The sequence below is a fragment of the Bos indicus genome, chromosome 2, assembly GCF_029378745.1.
Source record: "Bos indicus isolate NIAB-ARS_2022 breed Sahiwal x Tharparkar chromosome 2, NIAB-ARS_B.indTharparkar_mat_pri_1.0, whole genome shotgun sequence".
In the NCBI taxonomy this organism is placed as follows: Eukaryota; Metazoa; Chordata; class Mammalia; order Artiodactyla; family Bovidae; genus Bos; species Bos indicus.
In genome coordinates this window covers 120,247,685-120,270,649 of record NC_091761.1, presented here as the reverse complement: position 1 = coordinate 120,270,649, position 22,965 = coordinate 120,247,685, and the positions used below count along the sequence as shown (strand labels likewise).

General features: G+C 42.1%; 1 protein-coding gene across 4 annotated transcripts in view; it reads right to left on the bottom strand.

Annotated features, from left to right (window-relative positions):
* PHC2 (polyhomeotic homolog 2) overlaps positions 1-20,491 on the bottom strand; it is a 113,714-nt gene extending 93,223 nt beyond the window's left edge. Inside the window, exon 1 of one of the 4 annotated variants that reach the window (XM_070774191.1) lies at positions 20,405-20,491. The gene's annotated coding sequence lies outside the window, so the exon portion shown is untranslated. Of the gene's footprint in view, positions 1-19,569; positions 19,946-20,404 lie in introns of those variants that run through there. The other 3 variants (XM_070774183.1, XM_019978692.2, XM_070774202.1) reach the window with 3 other exon arrangements.
* Positions 20,492-22,965: the final 2,474 nt, after the last annotated feature.

Below are 22,965 nucleotides of genomic sequence, written 5' to 3'. Positions count from 1 at the left end.
ATGTCCAGCTTACAATGATGTCCAGCTTCCATGACTTTCCTCATATACTCATTGGAGGATCTAAAATAAAACGTTAGCAGCATCACTTTGGGGTGGTAGGATAGCAGGGTTTTTTCCCTTTGGCTTTGCTTATTCTCCACCCCTCCCCCACCTTCTATAATGAAAATGGATTCTATAATAAGAAAAAAATGGATTGATTATAAAATAGAGTTCTTTTCGCTTATGGATACATCTAATCCACCACCTCAGACCAGTTACTTCTGGGTCCAGTCCAGCAAATTAGCAGAGAAGTCTATATTCCCCTAATTCCATCCTTTTACCACGCTTAGTCCAAATACATCTTTTCTCAGCTTTTCGGGCCACCCAGAATAAAGAGGAACATTTCATCATCAGAAGTGGGTAGGTGGTTCATAAAATAGATATTTGTTGAACTGAAAACAGATTGCTAAAGTCAGAAATTTACCCATATAATGGTAACAGAATATCACATATTTCAAATATGATCATTTTCTACCAAATAATCTGCATTTTATACTATCCTTATAGCATTATATGTTCTCTTATACCCAAACTATATAAAAATGTTTTGAGAGAATCACCACGGGGAAAGTTATGGTTATGATGATTTCATGCACTGTCCCTGGAAGGTGAGTCTGTTCTATGTACTTGGCCATTCTGTGAAGAGTTGCTCAATAAAGTTTAATGGTCTCTCCTGCGTGGGGGGCAGTCGAGGGGAGCGGATGAGACCTGCCCCCATGCCTTTACAGAAGAAAAATAAATGCCTGGAATGAACTGGAATTTCCAGGAGAAATGTCTGAGCTCAGTTCAAGCCCCTGTAGGATAACTGCACTGATGCCATTTCAGTGCCATTTTAAACCTTCCTCTCCCACCCTGGTTGGCATGACTCCTCGTCTGCTTCCTCCCTGGCTCTGCTGCTATGCCTTGGAGAGCAGACTGGTCTTTGTGAATGACTGGCTCAGGGAGCATGTGCGGGAGCAGCCCAGAGCCTCCCTCCATGGGAACAGGAGAGGAGAAACTGAAGAATGGGCTGAGAGCGGCGGCTGAATGGAACGGGTCATGCTGCTTCTGAGGCTGAAAAGGCCAATCCTGTAAAGGAGTCGATGAGAGCACCTCCTCGGGTCTGACCCCAGGGGCTGTGTGTGCACAGAGAAGGCTGGGAAACGCAGCCATGCACGTGAGCCAGGCAGTGAGACCCAGGGCTGCTCTCCAGACACACTTATCCACTCATCTGTTTGATTCAATTTTATTTGTACAAAAGGTCGACTCAGGCAAAAGCACACTAAGCCTCTCGAGATCATGGGCTATGCAAATAGAACCTTAATGGAAGATTAAGTCAGCGGAGGTCCCCCTTCAGTGCTTTTCCATTTGTGGGACTGGAACTGGCAGAAGGAGGCGATGAATCACTCTTACTATATTTGAGTGGCTTCCTTACAAAATTAGCAGGTGCTATAAAAAAGCAGCCCCAGAAATACCTAGTAACCAACAATAAAGATATCTTCCTATAAAGAGAATGAACATCATATAATGGTCACGGTTAAAAAGCAAGAATGAAAAATCAAGGCCCCCACTATGCAGGGGGGGTTTCCTGTTTTTCTTTATCACCAGATGAAGAACCAAGACTTTCTTTACCTGGAAACTTTTGCTTATTATGATTACTACTCCAAAATAATTTCTAAATATGCACAGAACTACTTCTCAACAATTGTGTGTTACCCAGCTAGCTTCATTATCTAGTATATTCATTTCTTTAAAATATAAGATCTTGATAGAGTTAAGATTATTTTTCCATGGATTATAGGAGAAATAAATGATCAGGAAAGTGAAAGTAAAGTTGCTCAGTCGTGTCCGACTCTTTGAGACCCCATGGACTATACAGTCTGTGGAATTCTTCAGGCCAGAGTAACAGACTGGGTAGCCGTTCCCTTCTCCAGGGGATCTTCCCAACCCAGGGATTGAACCCAGGTCTCCTGCATTGCGGGCAGATTCTTTACCAGCTGAGCCATAAGGGAAGCCCAAGAATACTGGACTGGGTAGCCTATCCCTTCTCCAGAGGATCTTCCTGACCCAGGAATCGAACTGGGGTCTCCTGCATTGAGGTGGATTCTTTACAAACTGAGCTATCAGGGAAGCAGGAAGTCTGTGTAAATACTACTGATATATTATCATGACATTGATTCCGATTTCACCAAAATGTGTTTAAATTATTAATTATGAAGACTCAATATAATCATTTGTTTATCCCTTGAAAAGTGTATTGTTGTTGTAAGGTCACTAAGTTGTGTTCAACTCTTTGAGACCCCATGGACTGTAACCCGCCAGGCTCCTCTGTCCATGGATTTTCCAGGCAAGAATATTGGAGTGGGTTGCCATTTCCTTCTCCAGAAAAATGTATTACTGTTGATTATTATGTCTTTAACACATAGCTCTATAACTGAGAGAAAATTACCCATGTTCCAGGCCAGAATACTGGAGTGGGTAGTCTTTCCCTTCTCCAGGGGATCTTCCCAACCCAGGGATTGAACCCAGGTCTCCCACATTGCAGGCAGATTCTTTACCAGCTGAGCCACAAGGGAAGCCCAACATAATTGAGAGAAAACTAGGGAATAAGCCTGGAGATGTTAAACTACTTTAAGATATTGCCTATTTCCAAAAAAAAAAAAAAAGCAAGGAAATATGTGCTGGAATAGCTCTATTTTCTTGTTTTTACATTAAGAAATCACCGGGTTAATACTCAAGATCTGATGACCCCTAGAGATGAAGATGAAGCGCTTAATGAAATTCAATAACCGATTTCGACCGCTCTAAGCACACTATGGATAGAAGAAAACGTCCTCAATTTGATAAAGGCCATGTAACAAAAACCTACCACTAACATCACATTTATTTAGTTAAAGACCAAATATGTTCTTCTTAAGATTGGGAATGATTCAATAGTCTATTCAACATGATACTGGAGGTCCTTGACAAAGTTAGGAAAAAAGGCATAGAGATTAAAAAGGAAGAAGTAATACCATACTTATTTGCAGACAACATGATTGTGTTTGTAGAAAAATCCTAAGGAATCTACTCAAAAAACCTATTAGAATTAAAGTGAATTTATCAAAGTCACAGGATACAATAACAGGAAGAGGTAATTTGACCAAGCTGACTCAAATAGTAAGAGAGAAGCCAGAACTCAAACCCAGGCAGCCCGGCTCTCGAGTGTTCCTCTAAGCCAATATCACTGCCAGGAAAGTAGATAAGATTGTATGAATTTGGTGTAGCTAGAAAACAACCACAGAAAAACCATTCCATGATAGAAATCTCAAATGTGAAGGCTCTTTATGAAGATCAGAAGTTTAAAATACAGAGTTGCAACACTGTTGGGCTTTGCTAATAGTGACTGCAACCTCAAACTAAAATGTCTGTCTCTGAGTGACAAGTGGTTTGGTACTAAGAATGGATCAGGTTTTTTCAGTTAAATTGGCCTCTGTGGAAAATAATATATTGTCCTCATTGCCTTATTGTTGCTTTGTTTCACTGCATGTAAATTATGAACTTTGAATTCTTCTTCTAATGAAAGACACCTATTGTCTATCCAACTCTGTCTTGTCCCTCTTGTGGCCCAGAGTACATGGTTGCAACATGAATGGCCCCAGGCTATGTCTATGGTCTATTGACAACAGAATTATGGCGCTGCTGAGGGGAATACAGTGTGGCATCGCGAGAGGTAGCATGGTGTGGTGGGAAGATCTGAACAAGTCATTTGGTATCTCTGGATCTCAGCTTTTCAACTGAATACCTAATGTATAACATCAATAAAAGTTGGAATTTATAGGGTTATTATAAAGATTAAATGAGATGCCTGGCAGATATAAGATGCTAAATAAAAATGTAACCATGATACACCCACACTCACTAACTCTGTTTCTCATACACACACACACACACTCATGCATGTGCAAAGGTTAATACTTGAGGTTGATTTATTGGCCATAATGTGGCCCAAGGATAGACTGCTATAATTGGCTTCACTTATTTTCAGTGAGGCCAGTAAGAACTTGGAGAAAAATATTAGTTCTGGGGCCAGACAGTCAGTAGTTGGTGGAAGGTCCCACAGTTCAAACACCATCAGCATTTTCTTTGACCTCACTACACTTTTGATCTTTATCTCAGTGGTTCTGAATGTTTCACTCCTTGTTTGAATGTTGGGATGAGCTGTGGAACTGATCATTTAAACACTGAAGACCATCAACAAAGAAGGAATTTAAACAGATAGTAGGGCAGTTAAGGAGCTTATTAAAGCCAAGATGGAGCTGGTTACAGCTCTGTACAACCATGGAACCTCAGTAAATCATCATCTGGGCAGTCTCAGCTCTATTTTGAAATTCCTTTTTGACTCTCTGCCATTCAATAACAATGAATTAGTCTCTCAATCCCCCAAACCCTATTTTGATTTACCTAGATGTATGGCTTTGTTACTTTAAGTATAGATCTTCTTTTTAACTATTCAGAAACCAAGTCTGAAGTGACAGAGTTTCTTTAAAGAAAGGAACTCAACAATCAACATGTAAAGACCCTAGGAAAGATGTTAGAGACTTTGACTTAAAAACTGGAGAAACAAGGACCTTCCTTCCTTGAACAACTAAAAAAGTGGACAAAATACATAAAGCAATGCTTTTCAGACACTGGCTGACAGACAGTGCGGGCCTGTGATCAGAGAAAAGAGAAAGTGAGCCCTGAGGCTGCCTCAGTTTACTGCCTGGAGGCAGTTTCCAGAGAACGTCCCAAGGATGGGGAACCCAAACAGAGCTCAGTGGTCTCGCTGGGCTGAAGAGAGCGAGATCAGAGATGCAGGAGGGCACAGTGGCTAGAATTTGTGAAACAGAACCAGAGAGATGGGTGCTACACTGGAGAAGGCAAAAGAGAGGTGCACACTCCACAGTTCTGTTTATAGACAGGCCTCCCTGGAGTCTTTGGCTGAATACAGATCTGCACAGGCATGAGAGGAAACTACTCAATTCCACTATATAAACGAATTAGGAGACCCATTCTCAGAGTTCACACAGGGCTGGGAATAGCTGTGTTCACATCGGAGTAGAAAGACCTTGTACATGTTTCAATGCCATTCTCCCAAATCATCCCACCATGGCATTGAAGCATGTATAATAGCATATATGAAACGAGTCACCAGTCCAGGTTCGATGCACGATACTGGATGCTCGGGGCTGGTGCACTGGGATGACCCAGAGGGATGGTACGGGGAGGGAGGAGGGAGGAGGGTTCAGGATGGGGAACACGTGTATACTTGTGGCAGATTCATGTTGAAGTGTGGCAGAGCCAATACAATATTGTAAAGTTAAATAATAAAATAAAATGATAAAAAAAAGAAAGACCTTGTAAAATACAAGGAATGAGAATCTTCAGAAGGGTATTGCCAGAGTAGTGGGAGCTATGCTAGTCCTAGAATAAAGACTGCTTTGGACCCACCATAACAAAGCTTAAAACCAGTCCCTGAAAGGATCCAACTGATTCCACGTAACTTAACTACATTCCAAAGCAAAGTATAGCAAACAAGAATATAAAATTAACAATGTCCAGTATCCAATAAAAACAACCAGGCAGGAAAAAAAAGTCATGAACCAGAAGAAAACAATATAAATAAAAACACAGTCAGAAATGACAAGGATGAAAGAACTAGCAGACGGGGTTGTTCAAACACCTATAATAAATATGTTCCACATGCTCAAGAAGTGGAGGGAAACAAACATGAGGACAAGAGGAATGAGATGCAAAACAACAAACATCTGGAGATTAAAACATACCATCTGAAATTACAAATGCAGTGAATTAGGTTAACAACAGAATAGGAACCTCAGAAGTAAATGTAAAGACACCACATTAGAAACCATCTAGAATGAAGCTCAGACAGAAGACAGAATAAAATGGACAGAACACCAGTGACCTGTGAGACAATATCAGCAATGTAACACTCATGGAGTTTTAGAAGGAAAAGAGATCTGGGAGGAAAGGGACAGAGAAAAACACCTGAAGAAATAATGACTAACATTTTTCCAAATCTGATGAAAATTATAAACCCATAGGTCCAAGGAGCTCAAATCCAAGCAGAATAAATATACAGAAAACAGTTCCAAGGAGCATCATAATCAAATGGAGGAAATGATAAAAAGAAAATCTTAGAAGCAGCCAGAGAAGAGAGACACATTACAGAGGACCAAAGATAAGAATTACAGCATATTTCTTATCATAAAGTATTCGAGCCCGTAGGAAACGGTCAGACAGCTTTAAAGCACTAGAAGAAAAAAAAAACCTGTCAACTGATAATTCTTTACTCAGTGAAAATTTTCTCAAACTGAACTTTTAAAACAGAAAAACATGGAAATAACTAATTCTAGCATACCTGAACTACTGAATATATTAAAGGAAGTTCTTTAGGCTAAAGGAAATTGATAAAAGATGGAAACGCAAAGGAAAAAAGATTGTCCAAAACAGTAAATAAGTAGGTAAATATAAAATCTGTTTCTCAAAAAAGATAATTATTTAAGACAAATGTAGTAACGTATTAAATAAAATATATGATAACAGCACAGATGACAGGAAGGGAGAAATGGAAGGATACAGTTTTAAAGTTCTACCCTAGACATAAGGTGATATAATCTTGTTTGAGGATAAACAAGGCTACTTAGAGATGTATATTATAAACATGAAAGCAATTACTAAAAAAAGATAAAACAAAGATATAGGCAACAAGTCAATAATAAAGATACAATGAAGTAAGAAATAAGAAACTTGAATAATCCAAACTCAGGCAAAAGAGGGGAAAAAAGAACAGATGAGATAAATAGAAATAAAACAGCAAGATAGTCAATTTAAATGCAACCATATCAATAATTATAATAAATGTATATTGTTTAAACATTCCAATTAAAAGGCAGAAATTTTAATACTGGATAAAAAGCAAGCCCCAACTATAAGCTTTTTAAAAGAAACCTATTTTAAAGGTAAAGACATATATAGTTTAAAAGTAAAAGGATGGAAAAGATACCAGGCACACAAAAAGCACAGGAAAGCTGCATGACCGAATCAATATCAGGCAAAGTAGGCTTCAAAACAAGAAATATTACCAGGAGAAAAAGAAGATCAATTCAGAGTGATACAGGGGTCAAACGCATCAAGACGGCTTATAATCCTAAATGTGTATGCGCTCAGCATCAGAATATCAGAACACATAAAAGTTAAAATTGACAGAACCAAAAAGAGAAAAAAACTCACAGTTATAGAAATTTGAATACTCTTATCCTAGTAACTGATAAAACAAGTGGACAGAAAAATCCAAAAAGGTATAAAAGTCTGGAACAACATTACCAGTCTAATTTAGTTAGAACACTACACTCAATGACAACAGAATACACATATTCTGGATCATAAAATAAGTCTCAATGAATTTGAAAAAATCAAAACCATACAAAGTACATTTTCTGAGCATAATAGAATTATATTTGAAATCAATAATAGAAAGATATTGAGAATATCCTGGAAACAAAACAGCATACTTCAAACTCATCCATGGATCAAAGAAGAAATCAAAAGGGAAATTAGAAAATATTTTGAGCCAAATGAAATGAAAAACATTACGTATCAAAAATTATAGACTATAACTAAAGCATAACTTGGAGGAAATTTTGTAGCATTAAACATATATATCAGAAAAGAAGAAACATCTCAAATTATTAATCTCAGCTTCTACCTTAAGTAGACTGGAAATCAGTGAAATTGAAAGCAGAAAAACTACAGAGAAAAATCAACAAAATGAAAAGCTGGCTTTGAAAAGATTAATAAAATTTGATAAGCCTCTAGTCAGACTGATGAGAAAAATAAAAGAGAGGAGGCATAGATTATCAATAATAGGAATGAAAGATTTGGCAGATATTATAAGGGTAATAAGGGAATACAAGCAATTTTGTGGCAACAAAGTAAACAACTTAGGTGAACGAGACAGATTCCTTGGAAGGCACACTCAAGAAAAAACAAATAACCTGAATAGCCCTTTATTTATTAAAGAGCCTGACTCCTTGGTTTAAAACCATTTCACAAAGCAAACTCCAGGCCCAGATGGTTTTACTGGTGAATTCTACTAAAGATTCAAAAAAGAAATAATACCAATAATATATAAACTCTCCCAGGGAATAGCGAAGAACTTCACTTTTGGAATCAGGCCTGAGTTTGAGGCCTGAGTTTCTGTTTCCATATATATTAGTAATATTACAGTGGACAAATCATTTCACTCCTTAAAGCTGCTCTCTTCATCTGTAAAGTGGGAGTAATAAGAAGAGTATTGCCTTGCACAGTTGTTGTAAGAATTAAATAAGAACTCGCATAATGTCCCAGGACGGAGATGAGCACATATATTAGGTACTTGATAAACTGTAATCATGATTCATTTTTATGTAACAAATGCTATTCTCATAAAACTCTTTCATTCTATTGTAAATAGAATGTAAATCTTCATTTATTAATTTTCGGGGATAGAAGAGTTTTTCCTTTGGGGACTATAATTTCATGGGTAAAAGGCCTTAACACCATATAAAAAAAGCAAAGACAATAATGCAATCTGCAATTCTGAGATGCATATCTTTGGGGAAACAAGAAAAGAAGAGCGAAGAAAGTAAGGATTTTATAAGACAGGAAAGGACAAGAAGTAGGGCCCGAAGAGTCAAGTGTGTGACTGACAGTGCTAACATACAGCACTGGAGATTTGGGGGAAATGAGAGAAAATTAAGGACTTAAATAGCAAAGTCTAAAAAAGGGATACAATCTATTCATTTTCTACAGGAATTCGTTAAATGGTTGGCATCTTGCACTCTGGAGAGATGAAGGTGGAGAGGCAGGAGTGATGATGGGGACAGTAAGTCATGAAGAGTGCAGATGAGACAAACACACACCAGATGCTTTTACACCCCAGGCACCAGCACTGGGGCTGAGATGAAGTAGCAAACAGACCAGGAAAGCTCCAAACTCAGGAAAGCTTGGGTTCAGGGCAAACAAAACTCCGCAAGCAACTCCAAGATACAGACGGTTGTTGTCTTACATCCCCAGCAGTTAGCCCAGCACCCTGCATGACGTCAATAAATCCAGGTTGAAGGAACAGATGTGAATATATATATTCGATAGTAAAACTACTGGCAGTAGAGAAGCTGCGCTGGAGTGGAATTCCTCTTTATCCCAGGGTTCTGCCTCCTGTCTCACTACTGTCCAAACCAGCCTCCACACTGGGGGTGTGATCCTTTGAAAAGAAGACTCTGATCATGTTTCTTCTGAAGTGTTTCAACAGCTCCCTGTGGCCTTCAGCACGAAGTCCAAATTCCTTGGCCTGAAAACCAGCGTTCTGTGTTTGACGCTGGCCTACTTTTCAGCTTTGTTTGTGTCCCTGCCCAACATATGTCATGCTCCCATCACATGGGACTACTGAAATCCCCCACGTGTACTACAGTCTCACATGTACACCCCATCTTTGCACATGCCGCTCTCCTCTCTGAGGTGCTCTCTCTGCCTGAGGCACTCCTCATTTCAAATGTCTCTTCCTCCAGATGGTGACACTTCTAAGCAGCACTACGTGATCCTTCCTCTAACCTTTCAGAAAGTGAAAGTGAAAGTCACCCAGTCATGTCCGACTCTTTGCAATCCTGTGGACTATACGGTCCATGGAATTTTCTCCAGGCCAGAATACTGGAGTGGGTTGCCATTCCCTTCTTCAGGGGATTTTCCCAACCCAGGAATTGAACCCAGGTCTCCTGCATTGCAGGCAGATTCTTTACCAGCTGAGCCACAAGGGAAGGCCAAGAATACTGGAGTGGGTAGCCTATCCCTTCTCCAGGGGATCTTCCCGACCTAGGAATTGAACCAGGGTCTCCTGCATTGCAGGCGGATTCTTTACCAACTGAGCTATGAGGGATACCTGTCTATACTTCTATTAGAGCACTAAGTACAATACCATAATTGATGTTTCCATGTCTCTCTTCCTTCAGAAACTTCCAGACTGCCAGGACTGGGTTCGAGTCATCTTTGCATCCCTAGCTACTAGTATGGGGATATGGAAGCTTCAGAAATGTTTTTTGAACAACAAAAAAAGCAAAGAACAGATTTTAAAGGCCAAAAGTAGAAATAAAGCTTAAATACTTGGGTGAACAAGATGTAGCAGTGCTACTAAGAGACACTTGAAAGTGAAGTCACTCTGTTGTGTCCAACTCTTTGTGACCCCATGGAATTCTCCAGGCCAGAATACTGGAGTGGGTAGCCGTTCCCTTCTCCAGGGGATCTTCCCAACCCAGGGATTGAACCCGGTCTCCTGAACTGCAGGAGGATTCTTTACCAGCTGAGTCACCAGGGAAGCCCAAGAGACACTTAGGGATGCACAAGTCCCTCCCTATAATTAGAAGGTTGTGCCACGGATGGCAGCTACAATGCTCCCCTCCAATTGTCTCTGTTACTGATCAGAGACAGAATTTGGGGCTGGATATACTGGAGGCCTGGCCCAGGATGGTACTTCTTATCTTGTATTTTCCCCAACCATTTCTCACACTCATTTTGCCTTTGAGAAAGCAATTTCATTTTCATACGCTTTAGTGTCACCATTTCAGAATGTTCCAAAAGCCAAGTTCCTCTGTCATGCTCTCATTTTCTTTGTCTCTTACTGAATAGAAAGGGAAATTTCAGTACTAAATTAAGGATGAAAATATTCTGAGCCCAAAGTTAATGTACAACTTTAGGGAAGTTATAGTTGTACATTAACTTTGAGCTCAGAATATTTTCATCCTTAATTTAGTACTGAAATTTCCCTTTTGCTAAGAGTTGGATACGACTGAGCGACTTCACTTTCACTTTTCACTTTCATGCATTGGAGAAGGAAATGGCAACCCACTCCAGTGTTCTTGCCTGGAGAATCCCAGGGACGGGGGAGCCTGGTGGGCTGCCGTCTATGGGGTCGTATAGAGTCGGACATGACTGAAGTGACTTAGCAGTTAGGGAAGTTATCATACCCCTCTACATTACAACAGTCTCCTCCTTAAAATGCAACTGACCGTATTTCCAGGAGGTCACAGGAAATAGTAAAGGTGTTCCTGCGCACCTTACAGGTATTAACCCATTTAATTCTACAATCCTTTGAGGCAGGTACTATTATTATCCCCATTACACACAAGAACACGGAGCACAGGGAGGGTGAAGACTTGAACAGGGCTGTGAAGGTGGCGCTAGTGGTAAAGAACCCACCGGCCAGGGCAGGAGACATGAGAAACACGGGTTTGATCCCTGGGTTAGGAAGATCCCCTGGAGAAGGAAATGGCAACCCACTCCAGTATTCTTGCCTGGAGAATTCCATAGACAGAGGAACCTGGCGGGCTGCAGTCCATGGGGTCGCAAAGAGTCAGACACGACTGAGTGACTAACACTTTCACTTTTCAGAGGATACAATTGGATTTACACTTTTTCTACAAAAACATAATTTTACTTTTTTAAAAAAGCATTAAATATGTAAGTCCACATCACCCACCCCTCAAAAGATTAATTTAGACAAAATTTAAGGAACATCCACTATGTGCAGTAGAATATCATCAAATTACTATCTCTTATAAGCATATTTCCTGATGAATAAATATGTGAATAAATGAAAACTCTTTCACACATGGATTCAGAGAAGCTCTGCATTTCCAGATGTTTCTTCAGAAGGAATGGGTGCCTTATAATAGTCATCTTTCCCCTAGAGAAAATATTCATTCCCACTTCAAGAGGGACAACTCAACTCAAGTCTTTAGAAAAGCCTAGAGCCACCTTTCTCTGTATCCACGGTTTCTACATTGGTTTCCTCCCCCATCAGAAAGAGAACACAGGAAGATCAGGTTACATTGGTGTCTTGGGCCTGTATAAATTCCTGGGAGGTTCTCTCTTCTGTTACGAAAAGTTTCCCTGGCAACCATATTTACACACTCAATTCCCTCCCCTCCTCTGATTCGCTGGTTGGTATAAAAATTAATTTGCATTGAATCGCTGAAGCTTACAAGTTAATCAGTTTAACAGACTCACAAAATGTTAGAATTTGGTTTCTAGCCAAAGCTCACTTCTTGCGGGGACTGTCCCCTTTCTTTTGAAATCTAAATTGTAATTCTGTTCAGTTCAAATATTTTAAAACACATCAAATATGTGTGCTGGATATTTCTGGCTATAGATAAAGAAAAGAAAATTCTCCTAATGGCATCTGGTCAATATTATTAGTTAAGGAAGATCAAGAGAGGAGGATGTACTTTACTTCTAAGTTAAGCGAGATCAGCTATGATAAAGAGCTAGAAGAGACGAGTCAAGGACCAAGACAAAGATGTCTAAGCCCTGTGAAATGATGAATTCAGGCCTAAGACTCTGGGTGATCAGAGCTCAGGACCTGGGTAAAGGAATGTGATATGAATATTAAGAATAAAGTGTCCTTAATTCAATCACCAAGTATTTATTAAACATCTAACAGTGCTTGGTGCTGGGAATATAGCAGTGGATAAGCCAGACCCAGGTTTTGCTTTCATAAAGTTTATAGTCAAATATTTCAATAGTGATCCAGCATTGGCTTTGTTATTGAACCAAGTGTCTCTGGGCTAGGGGCTCATTATATGATTTCCTACAAGGGCCAGAATTAGTTTCAGGGTGGAGCAGGAACTTCCAGACAGAAACAAGCTCAAAAAGTTCTCTTTGGAGAAGGTGAGTTGACAAGCCGAATCTTTGACATATACAATGATTTCTTTATATCTTCAACAACAATGACACATCTCTAGACAGAGAGATGAAGAAGAATGTATTTATCATAGGGCACAAAGTTAGGTACTTTGTAGTATACATACTAAAGAAGAGAGTACACATAAAAATTTAAATAAATAAAAAGCATATAAAGGTATCAGCCATTCTTAAGTATACTCAGCAACCATTTATGGAGCATCCTCTATGTTCAAGAAATAGTTTTAGGAACTGAAGCTACAGGTATGAAAAAGACTGAGTCCCTAGCAATTATAACAATGTTTTAAGTGCTATTAATAAGATGTTACAAACAGGTCTAGGTTTAGACAGCATATTAAAAAGTAGAGACATTAGTTTGCCAACAAAGGTCCGTATAGTCAAAGCTATGGTTCTTCCATAGTCATGTGTAGATGTAGGAGTTAGACCATAAAGAAGGCTGAGCGCCAAAGAATTGATGCTTTTGAACTGTGGTGTTGGAGAAGACTCTTGAAGAGTCCCTTGGACTGCAGGGAGATCAAACTAGTCAATCCTATGGGAAATCAACCCTGAATATTCATTGGAAGGGCTGATGCTAAAGCTGAAGCCCCAGTACTTTGGCCACCTGATGGGAAGAGCCGACTCATTAGAATTAAGACCCTGATGCTGGGAAAGATTGAAGGCAGGAGAAGGGGATGGCAAAGGACGAGATGACTGGATGGCATCACCAACTTAATGGACATGAGTTTGAGCAAGCTCCAGGAGATGGGAAGGACAGGGAGGCCGGGCGTGCTGTACGCCCTGGGGTCTCAGTCAGTCAGACATGACTGAGTGACTGAACAGCAGCAGCACAAAGGAAGGCCAGAGAGGAAGGATACGACTCATGAAAAGCAAACTGGGAGATGCTTCCGAGATGTGATACTTTGATCTTAAAAGACAGAAAAGCTTGTTGTTTTAAGCTGATACATTCGGGAATAATTGTTTAAGCAATAGAGAATTACTGCAGTGCCTTATGGAGACTCCGCAAGCAGCGCAGGCAGGAGACCATGAGCACCAGGCCACTAGACGCTTTCCTGACGTGCACTATAGGCCGTACTCTAACCTCTTCATGGTTTTCATTTCACAGATTCTTAGGCTCACTTGACCCATGATGGGAGTGGAGTGAAAGGAAGTAGCTTGTTCTGGAATGGGAATGACGCTGGTGATAGAGAAAGCAACACAACTGCAAAACCCTGCCTGAGATCCTTCACAAAGGAATCTATGCTGGCTGGTGCTAGGACTCGGTCAAGCGGTCAGCTAGCGTCAAGTGGTGTCAGGATTTGGCCAGTACCTGGTCAAATGATTACTCAGAGAGACTGGGAGTGGGAGGAGCCTGAGAATGAGTACATGTTGTTTTCTAGAGAGCAATAACCATGAAAACCAGAAAAACTGAACTTGTTGTCAGTTCCAAGTAGTGATTATAAAGCCTAAGACCAAAGCCAATACCAAAACTTAAATGTTTCTGGTCTTCATGATCCCTATAGGTAGATGAAGGAGTAGAGTGGGCAAAAAAGCCAAGAAAGGGATAGTAACATTCATGATAAATGTGGGGAACAGGGCCACATGTTTCAAACCTGCTGGGTAGTCCCCAGTGGCTCCAGTCTGGTTAAGAAGTTATCAGATCAGGGCAAATACCTGTTCGACCCCAATTTCTGTTTCAGTAGGTTATGAAATGGTCTTCCCAGCTTCCTAGCAGTTGGGAACTTCTGACTACACAAGAAATATAAATTAACTATTTCTTACTTAAATTGGGAGTAACAACAGGATCAGGACAGTAACTCGATCTAATCATACTCTCATGATATGATGAATGAGGTTCCAGAAGCCATTCTGGGCAAATAATTCCTTGCCTCTTTTTTCTTTTCATACTGGATATCTATTAATACTTGAATTTCAAAATACCCCCCTTTTGCCCTTTATATCAGGAGTCAAAATGAAAAGACAGGAAAATGTGATGGTGTACCATGATATAGCAAGGACTTCAGGTTATGCAACCAAAAGGAATTATCAGGACAAATGCTTTCCTAGCTTTAGGAAGGAGTATTGATACATTTGGGTAGAACCACTTTCATACCAGTGCAAAATAAAAAGGCAGGTCTCCTTGTTAAAAAATTATCAAGAATTTCAAGAGAGCAACAACAGAGCATTCAACTGAGTGTGAGGTCTGTATAAATTCAGGGCCCCGGGAGACTGCACAGGTCACACACCCGTAAAGCTAGCCTGGCCTTCAGGGACAGTATAGTATGGTCCTTTTGTAGAGCTTGAGAGTCAAAACTGGGTCCACATCCCATCTTTGCCCCTCATTAATTATGCGATCAGGCAATTCACTTGGCCTCTCCATGCTTCTAGTAGGTTGTATGGTTGCAGTTCAGTACTGTGAGGATTAAATGGGATAATGAATAGAATGTATACAAGGTGCTTAACACAGGTAAGCACTCAATAAATGGTAGCTATCTATTATTGTTCAATGAAAGGTACAGGTAATTCTCAAAGCAGTAAGTTTAAGAAATGAATTGCTGAACTGCTGTTAAGGATATGAAAGAATGAAAATGATATTTCAGGACAACTAAAATAATGAAGTAGACAGGGAAGAGCAAATCTTCTGTTTGACTCTTCCGCCTTCTCTAATCTCTTCCCTATTTCTTTTTCCTTTTACTGCCAAACATGCAGAAGGTAAATACACGCTGTCTCCATTTCTTACCCACATCTCATGCCCCCATCCTCTTTAATCTGGTATTTAACAGCCCTATGGCTATCCTCCACAAAATTGAGGTTATTTTTAAAAAGCTACTAATGACTCTTGTTCACTAAATAGAATGGACATTTCCCACTTTTTATGTAAAATTTCATACTGATCAATCGCTTCAGCTTGAAACCCTCTCTTTGCTTCATTTCTACAGTACTATACCCTCATGGCCAACAGCATGTCTGATAGGTATCTATCGGGTTTGTGGGGTGAATAAATAAGATGATTCTCTTGTTTCTGTGATATTCCTTATTTTCCACCATACTGGCCCCATTTCTTCTTACCTCCTTGAATGTGGGCAATCTCCATGCTTAGCCTTGGTCCTCTACGCCTCTATTTCTATGCTGTCACGCCACTAAGAATCAAGCGGGAACTACGCTAATCACATGGCTTTAATGATCTCCTACATATAAGACTCCCTGACTTCTCTCTTTTGAACACTAGTGCCTCCCCCACCAGCTTCCAAATAATTAGGGGATGTACCCACTTATAAATTCCAGTATCACCTCAAGATATCTAGCACTTAGCTTTTCCTCTTCTCCCCCAAACTGAGTTTTCTTTCCATCTGCCTTATTTCTGTTGATCTTGTCACTCAAGTTCAAGGCTATATTTGATTCTTCCTTCCTTCTTGTTCTCCATATCTATCAGTCAGAGTACTGTTCATGCTTCCTTTATAACAGTGGTCTCCACCCTTTTTGGCATCAGGGATAAGTTTCATGAAAGATACTTCTTCCATGGACCGGGGCTGGTCAGGGGATGGTTTCAGGATGATTCTCATAATGAACACACAACCTCGATCCCTCACATGCTAAGTTCACAGATGGGTTCAAGCTCCTATGAGAATCTAATGCCACTACTGATCTGACAGGAGGCAGCGTTCAAGCGGTAATGTGAGTGATGGGGAGTGGCTGTAAACACAGACGAAGCTTCTTTCCCTTACCTGCTGCTCACTGCCTGCTGTGCAGCTGACCTAATAGACCACAGCCCAGGGCCTCGGGACCCCTGCTTTATAACACTTATTGAACCTACCTCTTTCTATTTTCACTGCCATCGTCCTAATTTAATTCCTTCTCCCCTCACATCTGAACGATTTAAATAACCAGCTAATTGGTTGTACAGTTCTCTTTCTACCCCTTCTAAAGTTTATTCTATACACTGTTGTTGAGAGTCTTCTTAACATACTACTTTTATAACCCCCATTTCCTCAACCAAACATCTTCAGGCTTTCCATCATACAGGATAAAGCCCTAACTCCTTAGTTTGGCATTCAATGCCTGTTAAAATCTAGTTTCAGACAGAAAACAACAAAATACTGTAAAGCAATTATTCTTTAATTTAAAAAATTAATAAATTTTAAAAAATCTGGCTTCAATCAACACTTCCAATCTTACAACATCTATAGTTAAATCTTCTGATCTTGCCACATTGGTCAGTTTCATCAACTGACCCCTGAAAACTTTCCTCCATGCTCCAGTCCTGTGTTTTATGAACATATTTTCTCCTGTCTAGAAATCCCTCCCACTTTCCTTCTCTGTATATAAAAAAATCCACCGTATCTCTGAAAAAAAGCCTTCCTTGATAATCATAGTCCACAATGATCTCTTTTTGCAATTCTGATAATATCACACGTTTAGTACTTTGAAAATTTACGGAAGTATGCTTTATACTGAATTCTCACAAGTTTATAAAGTAGGTGGCATTATTACACACAAAGAAACAAGGTCAAATAACACGCACAAGTCACACAGCAAGTAACTTCTAGAACTGGGATCCAGATCCTTGTTTAGCTGAAAGTAACCCCTGGACTATAGCACCTCTTTCATTTTCCTGTCTCCTCCAAAGCTCAAATACAGCACAGTATTTACACACAAGCAGGTGCTCAGTAAACATGCTGATTGAGAAGATTGCTTAAGTAGCACCTGTGAGTCTCAGCACTTACAGAATTGTCAATCTCAGCAGAGCAAATTAAGCGTTATCAACCCAGTGTCATGTTCTTTATGAGGCTTGATCTGTACTAGAGTTCAAGAGGGGGATTTGCCAAAAATTCACCATGTTCCATTCTAAAAATAAATTTTGATTTCAGCAAAACTAAAAGGCCCCTTCTCTGAGTCAAACATTAGGTGAGTTTTGGAGATGAGGTCTACTTGACCAACGCTGGGCCCACCCTTCCTCTGTTTCCAAAGGAGCAGGAAGTAAAAACAGGCTGGCTAAGTTGATGGCTTATGAGAGAAAAATGGACTATTTACAGTTCTAGAAGCAGAGGCTAAGGCAGCAGAACAGGATTTTCTCTGCTCTGGTAGCTAAGACCTCAGTAAAAGAAGCCTAATCAAAGTGAATCATGAGTGGAAACTGGATCAAAGAGGATAATAGTAAGATAATAGTAAAAAGAAGTAAGAACAGAAAGAAGGAAGTACTGGAAATATTCTACTGAAGAGATGGTGGTGCCCTTTTCTTCAGTTCCTTGAAGCTGTCAGATCCAACTCTGTTCTCCAGGGCTGGACCACTAACAGCAGGCTCTATCATCTCTGCATGATTTATGGTCTCAGTCCCAAACTGTTTGTTCTGACCCACATCACAGTCCAGCTCCTTCCAGCCTCTCATCTGATTACTCACTTCTCAAGGTCTCACAAATCTGACCTCACAGACTGGACGTTCAGCATGGCTTCCCTGGGCATGCCCCGTATTGCTCCCTGACTGTATAGTTTCGACTTGCCCTCCTGGGACGGCGACCCTAGCATCACATCTATGCCCAGTGTTCCAATCCTCTACCTTGGAGCTATAGCAAATGACTCCTTTCCCACCTTCATATGGTTGGACCCTTCTTGGAAAGATATGAGTGATAGAGACCAGGAGTGAAGCTCAAAAAAATGATGAGGGAAAAATGCGGGGGAGAAGATCAACAAGATGGAATCTATCACTGGAAACTGTGGTGGGAATTAGAAACTCTAGGTTACTTTGTCAAGAAAGGAAAAAGGCTATGGCTGCATTAAAGCTGTTGCCTAGAGATACCATACTCCTAAAGCCTCTAGGACTTCCCTGGTGGCTCAGATGGTACAGCGTCTGCTTACAATATGGGAGACCCAGGTTCGATCCCCGGGTCGGGAATATCCTCTGGAGAGGGAAATGGCAACCCATTCCAGTACTCTTGCCTGGAAAATCCCAAGGATGGAGGAGCCTGGTAGGCTACAGTCCATGGGGTCGCAAAGAGTCGGACACGACTGAGTGACTAGACTAAACTAAACTAAAGCATCTATATTCACAGTTTCCTCTGCTTTGGCTGCTCTTTCTGTTCTTTCCAATCTTCCCTGCAAGGCAAACTCCTATTCATCCTTCAAGACCTTACTTAAACGTGTTATTTTCTGGGAAGCCTTCCCAGATCATCTCACACAGCTATCTGTTCCCTCCTCTGTGCTTCTTTATCGACACATCTATTATGCTGTTACCACTTCAACTGCCAATTTTATTTCTGTCTCTCCTACTACTTCTCTGAGGACAAGGATTAATTATCTTATTCATCTTTGCATCCCCAAGACATAGCAGAGTGCCTGGCAAACAGCAAGAGTTTGTTATTGTGTGATAAAAGACATCAAGAGCAACATGAAAGTGAAATTTGCACTTCACTTGCAAAAATCAAATTGGGTCCTGGTACTTTTCATGTGTAATTGCACTTTCCCTTGATTCAGAAGAAAGGACTTTAGACTCAAAAAAATTCTATTGATATCACCGGTCATCTGCACTACTGAGAGAAATAGCCGTCTTCCCGCGCCCCCCCCCCCCCCCCACCACTTCCAAGAAGCTCCCAGGACAAGCTTAGTATTAGTGGCACACGGCCCATCCTACCATTTCCATTGTAGTGAAAGCTAAATTACACTGTAAGCCTAAAGCTGCCACCATTCTTAGTGAACTGGTGGTGGTGGGTAATTAAAAAAACACACTTCTCTAGCAGACCTAATAGGAGAGTGAGGGAGGAAGATAAATTTAATCCTGGCCTAATAAGAAATTTGTTAGAAACTCACGCAAACAGCCGCTTCCTCTGGACATGACAGACCCGATCCAGGTGTCCAGCAGTGACCTTTTCCCATGAGTGTCAGGCCATCACCCAGCACAGAAAACCAGGGCCCAGTGCCTTTCTTGGGCATCCCTCCTTCTGAAACCTGGCAAATCTTGGGGGGCCTGCTTTTCCTTTAGGGGATTGTCAGCTCCTCCCAGCACCGACAATCCCCAGGTCCCTTGGCTGGTGCCCCCCAAGCACCGCTCTTGCCTTCGTCCCACCGGGGCCCCAGCTTGACTCCGGGTCAAAAGTGCCGGCGGCTGGGCTGTCAGGCCGCGGCTGGGAGGGAGCGCCGAGGTCAGGCCCGACCCCCAGGTCTCCTCCACTCCGCGGGACGCGCGGAGTAGACGCAGGCCGCGCAAGGCCACGGGCTACTCAGGCGCGGGCCTCTGGGCGGTGGGGGTTGGGGGGCGGGGGACTCGGGCCCCCCCCCCCAGATAAACCGCGCGAGTGCGGGTACTCCAGCCGGTTCCCCGCAGCCCCCCGCGAGTCCCGGCCCCAGAGCTGCCCCGCAGTCCTCGCCCGGCTGCGTCCCGACCCCCAGGGCGTGCGGCGGCCGGTCGATCCGCTCGCCCGGTTGCTCGGCCCCCACGCGGGCCCCACGGCGCGGATCCCAGGTCAGGCCGCCGCCGCCTGCCTGCCGGTGCCCACGGCAATGCCCCGCCCAGCGCAGCCCGGCCCGGCCCGGCCTTGACAGCTGGGTGCCCAAAGGGTTAAGCCGGTAGCGCGGCGGCCGGAATGCCCCGCGCGCTGCCAGTCCGCCGCGAGCTGGCCCCAGCGCGCACGCGCCCGCCCGTTACCTGCGGTCGCGTTCGCGCTCCTCCTCCACCTGGCTGCTCTTTCCCGGGGGCCGCCCCTCAGCCCGCCCCCTCGGCTCGGCGCCGCGCACCCTGCTGGCTACTCGGCCAAGGCCTGGGGAGGAGGGGCGTGGGGGCGATTACCATATATTAGCATACCAGCGTGCGTCACGTGGCCTCTCCAGCCAATTGGCACTGTGGAGAGGCGGGGATTGGGTTGAACACGCCTAGGTGCTGCTCCGGGCCTGAACCGGTGGCCATGACAACGTCTGAGAGGGAGGGGGTGAAGGGGGGAGGCACAGAGCATCTTCACTACCTGAGCTGGTGTGAAGGCATCCCCACATTTCCCACCCCGTGGAAGGCGAGGGGCTGAATTTGGCTCCTTTGGCTCCTCTCAGAAGTATTCAGATTCAGCAGACATTTATCGTGCGTTTACCATGGGTCTAACACTTTTCTGCAGAATATGATTCCCTGGATAACCCTGTGATGTCTGTAACCCCACTTGGTAGAAGGGAAAGAGGAGGCTCAGAGAGGGTAGATCACTCACCCAAAGTCACAGAGGCACACTGAATGACAAAACTAGAGATTGAAGCCCATTTCTGACTTCAGGGCCCCTGAGTTATTTTCTCCAGTAGGGGTCTCCCAGCACCTCCTCACAATTCCAGGTATACCAAGCAGCTGGAAGAATCCTCATAGAAATTCTGTACAGGGCTTTAATGTTTCCTTACAATGACCTTTGAGATTAGTAGGCAGAACAATGATGCCCAAATCGCAGATAAGAAATGAGGCTCTGAGAGGTGACAGTGATCTATCTTTGGTCAAACAGCTATTAAGAACTAGTGCTTAATCACTATGATTTACACTCAAGCTTGCTACTTTATAAACTTTTTAATTCAAACATGATGGTATTGCTATGACTATTTTACATATTAAGAAACTGAGGCTTTGGGAAGTTAAGTAAATTGCCCAAGGTGACACAGCTAGGAAGTAACAGACAAAGGTTCAAATCCAGGTTTATCCGGCTGCAAAGCTAGTCTCCTAGAGTCTCATTGGGACTAGGCTCATTTAATTTAGATTCAGACTTCAGAACCCCTTCTCAAACAGAACTTTCTCTCCTATCCTCTTAAGATGTGACCATGTTCTCTTTAATCTTGCAAAATATTACATGACAGGTGATATGTGTTAAGGTCACAGAGGCTAAATATTAAAGGAAAACAGAGTCACCTCTGCAGGTGGGTTAAGGACACTCTATTATTCTCAGTGCTTCAATTTTACCCCTGGGGAATTTGATAGCTTGGTGAAGGCTGAATAGCTTAAAAGAATAGGCGCCTCCATTTAGGCTTTCCTCTACTTCTTCCTCTAGTTTAGCTCAGTGGATCTCTAACTAATTATTGGACAAAATAGTAATACCTCAAACCAAATATACTAAACTTTATAGGCATTTAAAGAGATTAGCAAATGTAATTTTGTCTGTAAGTACATTTAGCCTTATTGGGCTGACTTAAAACCCAATTTCCTCCTAAGCTGTGATGTTTGGTGTTCAAGAGCCCAAACTTGGAGGCAGACCTAATTGGGTTAAAATCCTAATTTGCCTACTCACTAATTGTGTGGCCTAGGGAAAGTTACTTAACTGCTCTGCCTCAATGTCCTCATTTATAAAATAGGATAGGAATGGTGTGAGAATCAAATGAATTAATGAACAAAAAGTATTTAGCACAAGCTATGGCTTAGAAGTAAAACCTCCATAATTGTTAGCTGTTATTGACACAGGAGCTTTAGTAGGAACAGACAACCCACGTGTACAGAATCTCTCAAAGTTTCCTAGCTGGCTTTGGAATTCTGGAGCTGTCTCTCATCCCTTGTGGCATATTAAACAGCCTGTTGTGCTGGTGAAGGCTTGTTATCTCTCCAAATGACATCCTCTCTTCTTAGGATCATAAATAATTCCTGGACTCAAAGGAGCTGGTTTCTCCTGTACATCTCCTAGCACCAAATTACCGGAGTGGGTCCTTGCAGAAAGGGATCTTGACAAACAGTGGAGCCATAAGTCAGGCTTCTTGAAACACTTTTATGAGCGCCTTAATGAGGGAGATGAGCTGTCATCAGGAACTCTTCCCGACCTTCCTGGCCACAGGAAATGAGTTCTTTGTGCTCAAAGGGTTTCCAAAGCTGAGGCGTAAAGAGTTTTCAGGAAGTGGGGCAGTGATGAGAAGCTGTTGACTCAGAGAATCCCAGGGCTAAACAGCCCCCATCCTGCCATTCACCTTATAGGGTCAAATTACTCAGGGCTTATTGCAGCAATAGCACCAAAGGGTGGCTTGCAGGGGTGGATGTTAATCCTTTCCCCGTCCCCCGATGCACACACTTCAACAACCAATCTGCCACCATCCTGAAAGATGCAGCGGTATAGACAGTATTTAAGAGCATTGTCTCTGCAGCTGAAGAAACAAGTGTGAACCCTGCTTCCATTATTCTCTATCTCTGTGTCCTTGGGAAACTTGCTTAACCTCTCTGTGTCCCAATTTTCACATCTGCAAAGTGGGAAAAATACAGTGCCCACCTTA